Source organism: Sander lucioperca, chromosome 6, assembly GCF_008315115.2.
Source record: "Sander lucioperca isolate FBNREF2018 chromosome 6, SLUC_FBN_1.2, whole genome shotgun sequence".
Lineage (NCBI taxonomy): Eukaryota > Metazoa > Chordata > Actinopteri > Perciformes > Percidae > Sander > Sander lucioperca.
In genome coordinates, this window is record NC_050178.1 from 21004151 (window position 1) to 21022566 (window position 18416).

Consider the following 18416-nt stretch of genomic DNA (forward strand, 5'->3'; position numbering starts at 1 on the left):
CAAGCCCCACCTGCCCCCATCGCCCCAACACAATGCTAATGAAATACGCAACAAGCTTAAAATGTTCCAAGTTATTTAAGTAACAAGTAGTATCAGTAGCCTATAGTAACATGTTGTATCTAAATACAAACTATCTAGGCTACATCAAATAACAGCAAGTTCAAAAATAAAGAAAATAAAAGTGCAGCTGTGTCAAAATTTGTATCAAGTTCAAAAATAGAAAAGAAATAAATGTGCCATTTTGCAATCCGTTAAAAAAAGAAAAGAGAAATCCGAATCTGTGCCCTGAGCTCAAAGACGCGCAACAGCACTTTGCCCCGGGAGAGCCACCTTGCTTCACTGTGAAACAGCACAGATGTGTGATCAGCTCCCATTTCCTCACGAAGTGCGGAGAACAGTCGCACTTTCAGGGGTCAGGTTTTGATAAAATTTACCACGCTCACAACTTGTGTCAAAACCTCATTTAGTTCAGGGCTGAGCTGCCTTGACGCGAGCGCTTCCCTGTGAATGACACAGTGCGTCCAATGCGCATCTGGCGCAACCCTCTTTATTAGTGCCTGCAGCCCGTTTCCTGACCCTGCCATGGGCTGTGCGCCATCAGAGCAAAAGCCCACACAGTTTTCCCATTTAAGGCCGTGTTCTTTGAGGTAGGCTAACTGTCCATGATCTTAAACAGCTCATCAGCTGTGGCTCTATTTTTTATGTAGGCCTATTTGCAAAACAGCAAATCCTCGCACAGTGACTCGCCATTCACAAAGCGGACGTACGAGATGAACAAGCTGTCAGTAGCTTCGTCCACTTGTAACGCAAAACAACTGTCTTTTAATTTTTCTATGAGTTGTTCCTCAAGATCACTTGAAATGTTGCATATACATCTCGCAACTGTGTCGTTTGACAGCTTTTAATTTTGCTGCGCTTGTCTCGTCAAGTATAATTGACACCATGTCGTGCATTGTGCAATTCTGTATGCCACTCTATATGAAGCCATCTGTGCTTTACTGTTTACTGATGCAGCTTTTACCATGCCAGTCTCCTGTTGACGGTATTCTGCCAGTTTTCTTTGAAAGAAATCAAGTGGCTTATTGACGTGACTGGGGTGTGTGGTCTTGATAAAGGGGTGGGGGTGTGGAGGGGAATTTCTGTTACACTTGGTGTCGCCCCCGGGGGTGATCGGTCTAATAAGCGGCAACACACATCTCTAAGGACGGTTTGCTCTCACACGCGCTGCATTTATAGTCACACACACACACACACACACACACACACACACACACACACACACACACACACACACACACACACACACACACACACACTCTCTCTAGTCTAGTGCGCGGTCTTGCTCCAGATTTCGGGAGATTGGATCTCATTTGCGGGCGTCAAGGAGCCGCTATCAATATGCGGGAGACTCCTGGAACTTCCAGGACAGTTGGGATGTCTGGATAAAAATATAAAGGCATAAAAAGGAAAATATCCTCCCGTTTGGCGCGCCCCATCTGTCACGTCTCTATTCCCCATGTGTGTGTGTGTGTATGTCCCTGTGTGTGTCTCTGTGTGTCTGTGTGTGTCTCTGCGTGTGTGTGTGTGCGTCTCTCTGTGTTTGTGTTTGTCTGTTTGTGTGTGTTTGTGTGTGCGTCTCTGTGTGTGTTTTGTGTGTGTGTGTGCATGTGTGTTTGTGTGTGTATGATTTTTGGTTATTTTAATATTTACCATCAAGCAGAGGGACAACAGGTGAAAATTAGCCTTTTGGCCCATTTACAGGGATGTTGATCAATGTGCATTTACCCTGACAATTAGTGAATAAAATAAATCAAACTTAAAACACACTCACACTTCCTCAGACCAGGTTTCAACCACTGCGGTCCACCATTGCCCATCCTGCAGGAAGAAATAGTCACAATCAACTTCATACACCTTCACTCAGATCCTCCATTAAACATGAACCAGAGTTCCTCGGTTAGTGGCAGAGGAACTGTTTTGTCCATCTGTCCATACCTGAGAGTTTCCAGTTTCCAGTTAGGATCCTTAAGTCCTGCTGACAGCAGCTTCACTCCTGAGTTTCCAGGATGATTGTACCTCAGGTCCAGCTCTCTCAGATGGTAGGGGTTGGAGCTCAGAGCTGAGGCCAGAGAAATACAGCCTTTCTCTGTGATCAGACAGCCTGATAGACTGCAAACACACACACACACACACACACACACACACACACACACACACACCTTAGACACATAGATGCTTACAACAGCAACAAGAACTGTCACTGATGGAGAATACAGTTAGTATATCAAAGCACTGAAGTCCTGTAATAAACCTGCTCTTTGTATATCCAAGTAACATTTCTGTTTCATGAACAGAAACACTATCCTGGTGATAAGCTCCAGAGTTAGTGAAACCCATTCAGTACGATATTGTTGCCAAATCTAAAACGGAATCATAAAAAGGACTAAAGGGATACTGCACCGATTAGCGTTAACCTTTTTATCAGTAGAAACCAGGTAGTATTTTCGAATGACCGTGCTGCCCTCCCTCATGTCCCTCTGAGACTAGATTTCTCTGTATTGTGGGTCTGGAAAAAGCCTCTGATGACACAAAACTCGTCATTTAGCATCATCTCGCATTTTTCTCAGAGTCTGTGGACTACAGCCAGCTAGTTCCGCATGTTTTCAATCCCCCATAGGGGGATGGACTGTCACTACCCGAAGCGAGTCAAGTGTCAGCCATCTTGGTGCTAAGCTACAGCTCTCTCTTTTCAGCAGTAAACTTTTACAACAATTATGTGCATTCAAACTACCGCACATATATTGGTACAGATCGGATATATGCAGAAACGTTATCAACATTTTATCAATCAATCAACATTTATTTATATAGCACTTTACAGTAACCAACAGGTATCCAAAGTGCTTAACATCAGAATCAAGACTAAAACACACATCATGTAACATATACAATAAAAAGAATGACACATAGAAACAATAAAGTCAGAAGAGGTTGCATATAAATAGGAGAAGGAAATTGTCACACCACTACTATGTATTAAAAGCCTTTCTAAACAGATAAGTTTTGAGTTTAGACCTAAAAAGTGCTACATCTGTAGTCGTCCAAATTTCAGGGGGTAATTTGTTCCAAAGTCTCGGGGCAGCAACTGCAAAAGCCTGATAACCCCAACGTTTGTACTTTGACCTTGGGACTTCTAAAACCAGCTGATTTGAGGACCGCAAGGACCGGTTGTGCTCACGCAGGGTTAAGATCTCGGACAAATACTCCAGGGCCAGGCCGTTTAAGGCCTTGAAAACAAACAATAAAATCTTAAAAACGATTCTAAAACGCACAGGGAGCCAATGAAGGGTGTAGAGAACAGGAGTAATGTGTGTGCGTCTAGATGTGTTAGTTAAAAAGCGAGCAGCAGCATTTGGTACAAGTTGAAGTCGTGAGATGGAGGTCTGATTCAGACCAACATAGAGAGCATTACAGTAATCCAACCTTGAACTAATAAAAGCATGAATCGCCTTTTCTAGATCATGCCTGTTAAGGAAGGGTTTAACTTTAGCCAGGAGACGAAGCTGGAAAAAGCTCATTCTGACAACATTGCTGATTTGCTTATCAAATTTCAAGTTGCAATCAAAAGTAACCCCCAGATTTTTGACAGCTGGCTTAAGGTATGAAGCCAGGGCTTCCAAACTCACAGCTGGACAGTTTGGCATACCTGAAGTACTAAAGACGATACACTCAGTTTTAGCTTCATTCAAATGAAGTAAGTTTTGTGAAAGCCACAACTTAATATCATTAAAAGGCAGATGTGAAACTGGTCTAAAATTGGACAATACTGTGGGGTCAAGCTGAGGCTTCTTAAGTAAGGGTCTGACCACAGCATGTTTAAAAGCAGCTGGGACAGAACCTAAGCTAAGACAGGAATTAAAAAAAGTAAGAAGACTTGACCCAATGGTGCTATTAAAAACCTCCTTCACTATCCTGGCAGGAACAATGTCTAAAGGACAGTTGGTCGGTTTCATGTGTTGCACTACCTCAGTTAGCAATGTCAGAGAAACTGGCTTAAATTCCGTAAACACAGCAGAGTGCGTAGGAGCAGCAGGTACAAACACATTGACATTAGCACTGGCGTTTTGCCTGACAGAAGCAACTTTGTCCATAAAATAACAGAGAAAATTCTCACAAGTACTGTTTGAAACATCTGTCGGAGCAGAGGTGCATGGATTCACAACAGAGTTTATCACATTGAATAACACTCTAGGTTCATGGCAACTGCTAGCGATGAGAGATGAGAGATGCTGCATCTTCGCCACCTTCACAGCCTTCTGGTATGCTGCTAGACTGTCCCTTAATAAACCCAGAGATACATGCAAATTGTCCTTCTTCCACCTTCGTTCAGCTTTTCTGCAGTGTTGCCTAAGGGCCCTTGTGGTGTCATTTAGCCAGGGGTCCGCCTTAGGTTTAATAGTTTTAGTCCGAACAGGGGCAATAGAGTCCAAAATGTCAGTACATGTGGAGTGGAACACAGAGAGAATGTTATCTGGGGAAGAGGGAGATACCAGACCATTCTTTGCATAAAACTGTGAGCCCACAAACGCAGAAACAAACTCTCCAGCTGAAGAGGAGGTAATGCAGCGGCGCCTAGAAGTTGAGGATATAGGCCTACTAGCAGGTGGTGGAACACTGATCTCAAACCTGATGGGGAAGTGATCTGAAATACCAGTTTCTGTTATTTCACTGAGTGAAACTGAAAGCCCATATGAGATGATGAGATCCAGGGTGTGGCCAAGATGATGTGTCGGCCCTTCCACACATTGATTAAGGCCAAATGAGCTCAAAAGAGTTTTAAAATCATGAGCAAGTGGGTTTGAGGGACAACACACACAGATATTGAAGTCCCCACAGACCAGGAGCTTGTCATATTTAGGAACAACATCAGCTAAAAACTCTGAAAACTCGCTCATAAAATCCTTGTTGAGTTTTGGTGGGCGATAAATAACTGCACACAACACAGGAGAATCCAGATCAGCCACAAACAGCTGAAGCTCGAAACTATTATAACAGGATGCAGGTAATAATCTGCATCTGTACTCATCTTTGAAGAGAGTGGCCAGCCCACCACACCGACCTGACACTCTGGGAGAGTTGAGGAAAGAACAGCTGGGGGGGAGGAGCTCCGTGAACGCGCTGTCATCACCTGGTTTCAGCCAGGTTTCCGTCAACAACAGAAAGTCCAGCGCATTTGTCGTAAAGAAGTCATTCAAAATAAAAGTCTTATTCGTGAGTGATCTAGTGTTGATCAGCGCCATGCGAATTGAGCATCTTTCAGTCTGTTGGGAAGCACGATTGATCGGGCGGAGATTCCCATGCTCACAGCCTCGCTTTGAGCGCTTCCTGTTCCAGCAGCGGGGAGATGTGCACTCGGAGTCGGGTACAGTCGACCGGAGCCACCGGTAACTGTGTACCAGAGAACGCCGCGGATTGCAGCCGATGACCTCCGCGGAAAACCCAACACAAGGATAGCCCAGATCGCTGGTGGAGGATGATGCCAGGTACGCTCTGAGCCTGACACGTACTCCTCCTATCTTACCGCGTCTCCTGCGGTGATTGTTGCAGAGCGGCAGGCGGGGCTGACGCCGTAGATTGGCCGGTATGGACGCCACGAAAGGTGGCGGCGTAGATTGACCATCAACGCCGTAGATCGGCACTTTCTCCGCAGAATAATATATACTTAAAAGAGTCAGGCGATTATACACCAGCAGAGGTGACACATTACGAATGACAAACAGTAGACAGAGGCAAATATACAATAATTCCAACACAGGTAAGCGGCGAGACACACACAGCGGCGCCATCTTATACTGAGATGATATTATTACAGATGGAATACTCGAAACACTACGCAAGCTTTGGCTGCTACGGAGACCAGCACCTCAGCCCGCGGGGTCGCCCGATGCTGCTAGCCCGGGAAAGGGACCTCGAAAGTGGTATGCGTGAAAGCGGAAATGTCGAACAAGGGCAGGAGTTCCAGCTAGGTGGAAAACTAATGCTAGACGGCCACCTGTCCGATCCATCCTGCTTACAAGTGTCCGCTCATTAGACAACTAACTGGATTACATCCAACTTTAATAAAACTCCCAACGCAATTTCAGAGACTGCTGTGTTTTTGTTTTTGTGGAAACATGGCTTAACAACAGTGTACTGGACTATCTAGCTACCAGGCCTGCAAGCCTTCCGAGCGGATAGAGATGCTGCTCTGTCCGGTAAGACTAGTGGAGGTGGGCTATGTTAACACAGACACAGACTGGTGCAGAAATGGAGTGCTTTTATCCAACTACTGCTAACAGCTGCTGGAGTTTGTGTCTGTTAAATGGCAACCATTCTACAATCCATGCAAATTCACGGCTGTGTTTATACTCAGTGTTTACATCCAACGAAGCGCTAATGCTATCAATGCGACTTTACGGAGCCTATAATGTGTGTGCACTAAATGTAGCCTGTTTTGTATGTCATTTTTATATAATGTTGTTTCTATATATTTTAAATGTGTAACACCACTTGAGACACGGTGAAACATTTCGTGTATATGGTTGAAATGACAAAAAAACGTACTTGAGTTGATGTGGCCTCACTGTCTGTCTATGTCTGTAACCGGTAGGCGTGGCTTGGGGGTGGCCTCGTAGGGAAGCGAAGCCAGTGCATTCTGGGAGTTGTTGTCTTTCATCCACATGAGCCAAAAATACATTTTCTCGCTTTTCTCGGTCTAAAGGGAACCAACTTCTAAAGAAAATTCACATCTCTACTACATGAATGACCCAATATAATACATATTCATCTTTACAGCAGTAAAATATCCCTTTAATATTTAACTTCTTAATCAGGTCAAGCTTTCTCAGACTAGAGGATTAGAAGCTGAGAACTGAGGCCACTGTGTCCATCCAATAGTTAATATATGAAGACAATAAGAGCTTACAAAACAGCTAAATACCAACCTGAGAGTTTCCAGTCTGCAGTGTGGACTCTTCAATCCAGCAGACACCAGCTTCACTCCTGAATCCTGCAGGTCATTGTTACTCAGGTCCAGGTCTCTCAGACTAGAGGATTGGGAGCTGAGAACTGAGGACAGAGCGTCACAGCTTCTCTCTGACAGGTTACAGCCACTCAGTCTGAAGAGGAATCAGCAACACATAAAATAATTAGAAGAAAACGTTGTTAGGAAGAAGAAAAAATATATTTAATCTGGATAGTTGTGTGTGCACGTACAGAGCTTTGTTGGAGGCTTTGACCACTGGCAGCAGCCTCAGAAGAGCCTCCTCTGAAGCACCGTATTTCTTCAGGTCAAACACATCCACATGTCTTTGTGATGACAATAAGATGAAGACCAGAGCTGACCACTGAGCAGGAGACAGTTTACCTGTGGAGAAACGTCCTGAACTCAGGGACTGTTGGATCTGCTCCACTAGAGAACGATCATTCAGTTCATTCAGACAATGGAACAGATTGATGCTTTTCTCTGGAGACAGATCCTCATCCATCTTCTCCTTGATGTACTCCACTGTTTCCTGATTGGTCACTGAGCTACATCCTGTCTGTGTCAGCAGACCTCGTAGGAGATTCTGATTGGTCTGCAGAGAAAGACCCAGGAGGAAGCGGAGGAACAAGTCCAGGTGTCCATTTGGACTCTGTAAGGCCTTGGCAACAGCACTCTGGTAGAACTGTGTTGATGTTGTTTGTTCTTCTGACAGCAGGTTGACTCCAGAGTTGGTGAATGTCAGATGGACATGAAGAGCAGCCAGAAACTCCTGAACACTCAGATGGATGAAGCAGAACGCCTTGTCCTGGTACAGTCCACTCTCTTCTTTAAAGATCTGTGTGAACACTCCTGAGTACACTGAGGCTGCTGTGACATTGATGCCACACTCTGTCAGGTCTGACTCATAGAAGATCAGCTTGCCTTTCTGCAGCTGCTCAAAAGCCAGTTTTCCGAGAGACTCAATCATCTTCCTGGTGTCGGGACTCCAGTGTTGATCTGTCTCAGATTTTTCATCATACTTGACATTTTTCCGTTTGGACTGAACCACCAGGAAGTGGATGTACATCTCAGTCAGGGTCTTGGGCAGCTCTCCTCCCACTCTGGTCTTCAGCACCTTCTCCAGAACTGTAGCAGTGATCCAGCAGAAGATTGGGATGTGGCACATGATGTGGAGGCTTTGTGATGACTTGATGTGGAAGATTACTCTGCTGGCCTGATACTTATCTCTGAATCTCTTCCTGAAGTACTCCTCCTTCTGTGGGTCGGGGAACCCTCTGACCTCTGTCACCATGTCAACACACTCAGGAGGGATCTGATTGGCTGCTGCAGGTCGTGTGGTTATCCAGAGGCGAGCAGAGGGAAGCAGTTTCCCCCTGATGAGGTTTGTCAGCAGCACACCTACTGAGGTGGACTCAGTAACATCAGTCAGGATCTCAGTGTTGAGGAAGTCCAGAGGAAGTCGACATTCATCCAGACCGTCAAAAATGAACACAACCTGGAACTCTTCAAACCTGCAGATTCCAGCTTCTTTGGTTTCACTAAAGAATAAATGAACAAGTTCCACCAAGCTGTACTTTTTCCCTTTTAGCACATTCAGCTCTCTGAAGGTGAACATAAATGTGAACTGGATGTCTTGGTTGGACTTTCCTTCAGCCCAGTCCAGAGTGAACTTCTTTGTTAAGACTGTTTTCCCGATGCCAGCCACTCCCTTTGTCATCACTGTTCTGATTGGTTCAGCTCTTCCAGGTGAGGCTTTAAAGATGTCTTCATATCTTATTGTTGTTTCTGTTCTGTCTGGTGTCCAGGATGCTGTTTCAATCTGTCTGACCTCATGTTCATCATTGACCCCTGCAGTCCCTCCCTCCGTGAAGTAGATCTCTGTGAACATCTGATTCAGAAGGGTTTTGTTTCCAGCTTTAGCAATCCCCTCAAACACACAATGGAACCTCTTTTGTGAGTTGGATTTGACTTTTCGTTGGCATGCAGCAAGAATATCTGAAAACATAAAACAATGAAATCCATGAGGGGTTGTTGCAGTTAATGTCTGTGCACATTTCTGTTTTTCTGAAATCTATTTAAGCAATTCACTTATTTAAAATGACTTATTATTCCTCAACAACATCTGATATGTTGTCCATCCAAGTCATGCATCCGTGAACTCTGTGGTCTCCAAAGAAACCAGAAGGTGTATGACTTAATTACAGAGGGATGGGAATTAATATTGTCCAAGGTGTTTCTCACAGTGGCATCAGTGTGTGCAATTGTTAACCAGAAGAGCCAACAAAAACTGGATTGTCTGACTTTGTTTCATCAACTTTGTTCTTGGAGACACTATATTTTTGTGTCTGTGGTAGATGTTTGCTTTGGTAACTTGTTCTGTTGTTGTAAGCACAATATATATATATATATATATATATATATATATATATATATATATATCTTTGTAGATAAGAGGGAGACATTGGCTACAAAGCTAATGTTTGTTGAAGACATTGTGATATGTTTGATTTTTTGTTACATCCATTTTCTAATTAATAATATTATGACTTACCTGCAGGTTCTGAGATGGTGTTTGATAAATTCTTCAATAGCTCATTCTGATTTATCTTCACTAAAACTATTCTGGTCACTTTAATAGTGTTCATACTGTAGGTCGAGAACATCTGGTCCACTGTCTTCATCCTGTTTACATTCTCCAGGTTGCTCTTTGCGATTGCTGGGAAATCTTCAAGGGCTCCTTTCTGCTGCAGGTGCCACTTAAATTTTTCAAAGTCCTCAGCTCCTAAGTCTTCTAAAGTTCTTAAGACGACCTCTTGAGGCCTTGTCATCTTTGGTCCCTGCAACGATCCAAAAGAAACCAAACATTGTCACCTCGTATACCTCTGATACCTTCACTTTCTATATCTTTTTTTTAGCTCCCCCCTAAGACGTTGGTATTTTCCAAGCTTCTCATATTCATTCTTCAATTTCCATTCAAATTGTATTCATAGTGTCAAATTACAAGAGAAGTTATCTCAGGTCAGTTTTCAGGTAGAAAAAAAATTCCGACCCGAGAGGCATTTGGTGCGACAATGGTGAGTTCAGTCTGTATCTGGAAGTCCTACAGGATCTTCGATATAATGTATAAGATAAAACTTAATATGTGAATGTGTGATAGTCTTTGTAACATAACAGCATGAACTGAGAATGTTTGGCTGGTTGTTGACTCCTGTAAGGCTAATTATCTACAAATAAAATGGAGTTTCAAAGAAGCTGCTAAACAGGTTGTGCGTTCTTATTTTGTTTTTTTTTCTGAGTAATTTGCCCAACCCTGTTTATGACAAACTTATGTACTGAAGTTGAATCACACAGATGCAGGAGGCATTTACTTTGCTTCGAAATGAAAAGCCATTTTAAAGACTGTTTACTATTTACCATTGACCTTTAATGTTAATGTACATTTTACATATGAGAAATATACTTTAGGTATGCAGTTCATATTTTATCCAATTCATCTATTATTCTATCTATGATATTCATCTAATTTGTAAATGAAGCAGCATACTCAAACAAGGGTGCACAGTATAGCATATATAGATATTCAAATGATGTCTACAACAATTTTACTACACATAAGTTAAAGTGGTAGCTACACAGTATCTGATTGTGTATTAGCAATGCTCCAAAAAGTACAGAAAGTTGTTACAGTGTATGGATAAGAAGACATGAGAGCAACTTTTTAAAAGGCCTTCAACACGTCAGGTTTCCATCTGTTGTTGTTGCTTCAGCTGTAGTTACATACTGACGCCACCAGGTGGAGACACTACATCAGGAATATATCCATCAGCAGATGTAGTTACAGAATGACGACCCCACATGGAGACGCTACATCAGGATTGTATCCGTCAGCAGCTGTAGTTACAGACTGACGCCACCAGGTAGAGACACTACATCAGGAATATACAGTGGTGCTCATAAGTTTACACACCTTGGCCATACCTTACTATGAAATATGCTTTCTGACTGGTTGGACTTTATGACTAAAGTAATTTGTCCTGAAATACAGACACTTGGGCAGTGTCTGTTAGCGTCAGATAAATTTCAGTTAAAACAAACTTGTTGCCACGAATTTTGGGGGCTGAAAGTGGCCATGTTGTGGTTATAAAAGGGGAGTGATTGGGTGACCCATGAGGTTGATACATTTGCAGCTTATTTTCTTTTTTCTTGCACATATTGTACACTAGTTCCTGATAATTTAGCTGCGATATATCTCTTCTCTGTACAACCTTGTGTTTACGTGTGTTTCTGTGTTTGAGTGTGTTTTTGTGTGAGTGGCCACACCTCACTATGAAATATGCAGTATATGACTATAGTCATTTGTCACCACTCAACCAAATGCAAACTGATGACAGGTGAGGATATCACAGCAGATTGTTGGGGGGGGGCACCCTGTTCTCACTCCCAACTTGACAAGTACAGACAATTGGGCTGTGTCTGGCAGCGTCAGATACGTTTCAGTTAAAAAACATGGCCATGTTGTGGTTATGAAAGAGGAGAGATTGGATGACCCATGAGGTTGATACATTTGCAACTTATTTTCTTTTTTCTTGCACATATTGTACACTAGTTCCATGCAAGAAGATGGCTTAGGTCTGTGTTGCTTGGCTGTGTTTTTATGCTTTCATGGCTTATACTGAATATTGATACTGTTGATGTGTAACTGTGCTGTCATGCTAAGAGAGAAGACACACCAGCCCGATAATTGGACCGTCTGGCGAGGTCGGTGACTCGAGTCTGTTCGGTGTGTTCCGTGCCGTCGGCCGTCCGAGGAGCTGTCGGCGTTCATTTGGGCCGACCCGACATGTTCAGTCGGAGACAGGACAGTCGGGACTCGCCCGGAAATGGGGAGTGGATGAGCCGCTCAAAATCTGACGAAAATCTTTGTCAATCTGAAATGAAGACAGATTCAGAAACTGCACGGCCTATTTCTCGCTTAAAATGTTTTCAGAAACACGTTTCGGTGAACTATTTTAGTACAATATGAGATTGTATTCTGTGAATTTCCGGAGAAAAAAGAACCATGTGACGCGTTCGTCCAATCCATTTTCTGGTAAATAATCAGACTGTTAATGGAAACAATACAGAGCAGCGCCGCCTGCTGTTATGGAGATGTATTACGCTTCGCACACGCGCACACGAGTGTACGCTCAAGTCGGCGTCGCCTCAGTGTGTTCTGAGGCATTTTTTGGACCTCGAGGATCCGACTGATCAGTCCGACTGCCTTTTCTGCCGACGGTCGGCCGTCTGGTTGGTGTGTCAGGACCTTAAAGCTTACTAAAAAGAGGAATAAAAAAATCATCATTTGGAAATTGATCTTAATGCCTTAATTAAAAGAATGAGGAAAAATCCAACCTTTAAGGACACCAATTTTCTTTGTGAATGAATAATGTATTGTACATGAATAAATGTTCTTCCTTAAAGGTCCCATGACATGGTGCTTTTTGGATGCTTTTATATAGGCCTTAGTGGTCTCCTAATACTGTATCTGAAGTCTTTTTTATATAGGCCTTAGTGGTCCCCTAATACTGTATCTGAAGTCTCTTTTATATAGGCCTTAGTGGTCCCCTAATACTGTATCTGAAGTCTCTTTCTCGACATTCAGCCTTGGTGCAGAATTACAGCCACTAGAGCCAGTCCCACAATGAGCTTTCCTTAGGATGAGAAATTTCTGTGTCTGTAGCTATTGAGGAGGAGAGATGGGGGGGCAAGGTGGGGGGTGGGGGTGTGGCCTTGACCAACTGCCACTTTGCTCGTTTGAAAACCATGATGTCTCTATCTTTCTCATGGGTGGGCCAAATTCTCTGGGTGGGCAAAGCAGAGAAAGGGGAGGTAACCTTGCTCCTTTTGACCTCATAAGGAGCAGATTCCAGATTGGCCCATCTGAGCTTTAATTTTCTCAAAGGCAGAGCAGTGTACCCAGGGCTAAGTTTACACCTATCACCATTTCTAGCCACTGGTGGACCATAGGCAGGCTGGGGGAACTCATATTAATGTTAAATATCCTCATAAAGTAAGTACACCCCTATGTTAAATTCCCATAGAGTCAGGCAGATGTTTATTTTTAAAGGCCAGTTATTTCATGGATCCAGGATACTATGCATCCTGATAAAGTTCCCTTGGCCTTTGGAATTAAAATAGCCCCATATCATCACATACCCTTCACCATACCTAGAGATTGGCATGGGGTACTTTCCATAAGATCATCTCTCAATGCAAATCAAACTAGCTATTAGGCTAACTGAAATAAACCATGCCATGACGCTGATCAGTTTCCCAATAACGTTACATCACAGCTTGTTTTCACCGCTGCAACACAATGTTTACTGCTGAGTCCTAATCCTCGCCCGTCTGTGACCTTCCCCTACACATCTCTGAGAGCCCTGACAGACCCTAAATCACACTGAACTCATCTTTCTCATTCAAAGCAACCCTATGGTGAGGGTGAGAGGAAGAGCCAAAGAAAGGCAAAGACACAGAGATATATCAGATGAGATATGGGAAACAGTTATAGACAGAGGCGGAGCTTCTGGGGCTCCTCTCTCACAGGTTTTTTACTGTTTTTCTCAACTGCTTTGGCACAATTATCAACTAATTACCTTTGTCAAACTTGCTTGCTCACTTCAAACTGACTATTTATATGAACATTAGGCCAGTTGTTAATGTGACTTTAGTCATTTATAATAACTTTGGCTCTGCATTCTAAATAGAGCAACAAACAATCACAATAACCTGTCACACATATATTAGGTACATAATAGTTATGAGGTCTTGTTGTAAAAGTTGTCAGATTGATAGACTTAGGCTAAATGGGAAAAAAATCACCAATCAATCAAATGCAAACAGGTGACAGGTGAGGATATCACAGCAGATTGTTGGGGGGGTTGGCCAGGTCCACCCTGTTTTGGGCAGAGTCTGTCAGATACGTTTCAGTTTAAAACAGGGATGCACTGAATCCAGGATTGGGCTTCAAATTCGGCTGAATATTGGGCTTTTTGACGGGGTTGTGTTTCTGCCCGAACCTTAGATTTTTTTTTTCCAGCGAACCGAAGCCTACACTTGCACTAGGCGCGCTACACTGGTCGACGTAATGACGGCGCTGTTGATTATGGGAAGGTGTTCCACCTACGTAAACACCTTCCCATAATCAACAGCGCCGTCATTACGTCGACCAGTGTAGCGCGCCTAGTGCAAGTGTAGGTAGGTGGAGCGTTCAATGCAGTAGGCTGTGAGAAAGTGGAAATGGAACTCGTGAGCAGAAATAATGTTGTTTGGCAGTACTTTCAGTCAAAAGAAGGCCATTCAAGTCCAGCTACATGTTCAATTTGTAATGCTGATTAGTCTGGTGGTGGCCAGGACCCTAAGCAATACACAAAATGGCCGCTGTTACAACATTTGGTATGAAACATCCGAAAGAATACGAGTTGTGCATGAAGGAATCTACAGACAGTAGCCACAATGCAGCAACTTCAGGTACGGCAAAGGAAGGACAGTCACTGTTTACTTCATTAATGAGTTTACTGTGTTCATGGACTGAGGATGGGACGAGGACTCAGCAGAATCTGAACCAGTGGATTCAGTATCCGGCAGAACGGTGCATCCCTAGTTTAAAAAAAAAATGTGTTGCTACGTTTTTTGGGGACTGAACGTGGCCATGTTGTGGCTATGAAAGAGGAGAGATTGGATGACCCATGAGGTTGATTCATTTGCAGCTTATTTTCTTTTTTCTTGCACACATTGTACACTAGTTCCTGATAATTTAACACTCCCTACTCGTCAAATGTATGACGCATGGTCAAGGACCCCTGTCGTTAATTTTCAACACCAGGGGGGTACCCGTTGCGTTATTTTTCTACGGGGGGGTCCGTCAGATAGACATTCATGTTAATCCCTCAATGTCGGATACAGACGAAAGAGAAAACACGCCCTCTTAACTCGAAATCTGTGACAGTTTTGTTATTGGTATTTTTAGCCCAATAACCGCTGTTTTAATCAACATTTATTCACGATATCTTATCATGGTTTATATGTATATTCTTTTAATGTTATTATTTCGGTCTATTTCGGCCATGAAAGCTGGGTTGCTTTTTATTTTTAAACTATAACGCTACATCTATCAACATTTATTTAGATGTTATCATGGTATTCATTTCTTTATTTTAATAATATTATTTCAGTCTTATTACCGGTGAAATATTACAGTATGCAGTAATACAGAACATTATGATATGATCCGAGCTAGACGCATTCAAAGCTGATATCCCCCAATGCAATGCGACAGTGCTTACAGTGGGTAAACTTTGAAAATGATATCTACATGATAGCCGGTGTCCAGAGCTTTCTAGAACAATTGGTCCCATGTGTGTAGCTCCTTCTGTTGCTAAATGACAAGCCTTCAAAGATGTAATGGGTTTAAGGTTCAGAGGTCAATATTTCAAAGCAGGAGTAATGTATCCTCTTCAGACTGACATATGTTACTCACCAGGTTGAGACCTTTCCAACGATGTGTTTGCTATAGTCCTACAACATTTTAATGTTTACATATCATGGAGACCACTTTGCAGGCGATACTTTATTGTCCCCAGAGGGATATCTGCCTTGAGTTCAAATGCTTCACACATAACACTTGACATATTGTTTTATCATACAGCTGACATATACTTACAATAAAAAACAACATAAACAAAGTGATATGTAGCCAGACTGAGGCACATCACACAGCAACAATCTATTGCTTATCTTTCACAAACAGTGACAAGAGCAACACACAACCATATACATCATGTCATGAAGCTATTGCACAACACCCGCAGCCTCAAGCAACATTATTTAAAATTTTAATTGAGGTAGGTCCGAATTAGGCCTATAGTTTAGAAATGTTAAGTTTACATTGGTGTACCCATATATTCTGCCAGAGGATAACAGCTCATAATTGGCATGGAGAATAAAGATAGATCAGACCATAGTCTCTGTACTTGTCTGGAGAGACTGGTTTCTATTCCTCTTCACAACCTTCATGACAGTCATATTAATATGCTCTGTTATGCAGCCTTGTATAACATAAACCCTCTGATTCACTGTGGGTGTCTGCTCTAAATGATAACACACACTTTCAACACGGGCCTTCCAGCCAAAGGTGTTGTCCATATGAACACCAAGGTGCCTATAGGAGCAGACCCACTGAGCAAGCAATGTTTGTGGACGAACAAAACAAGTTGAAATCCTGTCTGTCCGTGCAGGCCATGATTTGAACGTCCATTGACAGCCAGAATTAGTTGATTAACGACACTGGGAAATTATGTCCTGTCAGGCCATAATCTAGATGTCCACTAACAGCCAGAACTAGTTAAGAATTGAGGTTGATGCTGGCTATAATCTGGATGTCCATTGACAAACTGAATTTGTTGATGAATAAAACTGAGAAATGATGTCCAGTCAGGCTTTAATCTAGACATCCACTAACAGCTAGAACTAGTTGAGAATAGACGTTGACGCTGGCTATAATCTGGATGTTCATTGGTAACCAGAAATAGTTGATAAATAACACTGAGAAAAATAGCAAAGAAAAAAAATCCCAGTTGTGGTGGAGAGACAGCGTGGCTAAGAGACAGCATGTCTGTGTACGCATCTTTCCATGGCTATATAAATGTAACGGGATTCTGAAAAGTGTCATTACTAGGGATAGGGTTAAAAATACAAAACTGTTCAACCGCTGAGATAACACTCTCAATACCTCACACATCACAATACTGCACTATAGCGCAACTTGCACAAACATGTTTATATTACACTATTTAAGTAGGTTACATTTTTATTTGTATATACGTTGTACATAATTTCCTGTGTATATTTTTTTTATGTAGAGCAGAGATCTTCAACAGGGGTCCTCAGAATTACTGCAGGGGGGCCACCAAATTGTCGTTATTTTTTTTTATTATTTCCCAAGAAAATTAAAATACCTTAATATGAATCCAACATATAATTTGCAATATTATTAGCAAATATAAATCTGCTTCACAATTTGTGAATCAACTCCTCTGTAGACAGGCTAACTGGCTAGGTAGTCACTAAGCTCCACAGATACAGTTAATCCTAAGGATTCACTGTGCCACATGTGTGTTTTACATTAAAACATGATTTATAAAATCATACCAAAAATTATTATTTTAATAGCTTAGTATTATATGCACTAAATATGTATGAAAAAGGCTTTAGGCTGACCTACACGTTATAGGCCCAGTTTAATATTCAACTTAATTTTATACAATATAAGTAGTACTGGGTCCCTGATCTGTCTCTTTTACTTAAGTGGTCCTTGGCTTAACAAATCTTGAAGACCCCAAATGTAAAGTGTTCTTGTATTTTATTTATTATTTATTGTATATCTGTATAGTCGTTGTGTACTTGCTGCTGTAGCACAGACATTTCTATATATCTAGTCTTTCTTAACATGTTTAAACATATTCACTGTTGTTTAAAAAACATAAGTTAAAATATGTTTAAAACATGCCATGAGCATAACTTGTAATGTTGCTCTTCAATGTAAAATGTTCGATAAAATATACAAGCTTCTTCATAATGACCATAGACTGTTAATATTATACAGTCTATGATCATTACACACTACACACATGCACACACAATGCATTTGTAGCATTTGTTTGGTTGCTTGTCACTCAAAAATTCAAAATAGCTGCAGGTGATTGGGCGTGGAGAAGGAAAAGGGCAGGGGTTAACGAAATTGAAAAAAGGTGGACTGCGGAGGGTCAGAGGAGCGGTTGACAGAGAAGCAGAAAAATAACGCAACGAGTACCCCTTGACCATGCGTCAGACATTTGACGAGTAGGGAGTGAGACTGTGTTGGATAATTACCTTTCTTCTTTCTGTTTGCGTTTGGCTAGTGTGAACATACAATAAGCAACACATGTTTGTTTTTTTAGTCTGAGCCATGGCTGACATCAATACTCTTCAGCTACCTAAATAGTCAGAAGGCTACAATGTTAGCAACAGGACAATATGACAGAGTGGGTAACTATCATACTTTCAGAGGACGCTGTCATTGGACAAGATGTCTTTGTACTTGGTCTCAGTGGTGATTTTAAATAGATAGATAGATCTTTATCTTTATTGTCATTGTATGCGATACAACGAAATTCTGTTGGAGCAATCCTCTCCAAATAGCAGCATAGAGTTAAATGTACTTTAAGTATTAAAAGTAAAGGTACTTGCATAATGATTTATTCTCCTAAAGTCTATATATATATATATCTGAAAAATAAACAAAAATAAACAAAAAACTAAACTCTTTATTGAGTCGCTTTTCGAGACAAACATTCAGTTATGGTTGTGTTTGTTT

The 18416-nt window shown here is 42.0% G+C and overlaps 1 pseudogene; it reads right to left on the reverse strand.

The window, feature by feature from the left end:
* Nucleotides 1–16688, reverse strand: part of LOC116052981 — a 22563-nt pseudogene extending 5875 nt beyond the window's left edge.
* Between the last annotated feature and the right edge of the window lie 1728 nt (nucleotides 16689–18416).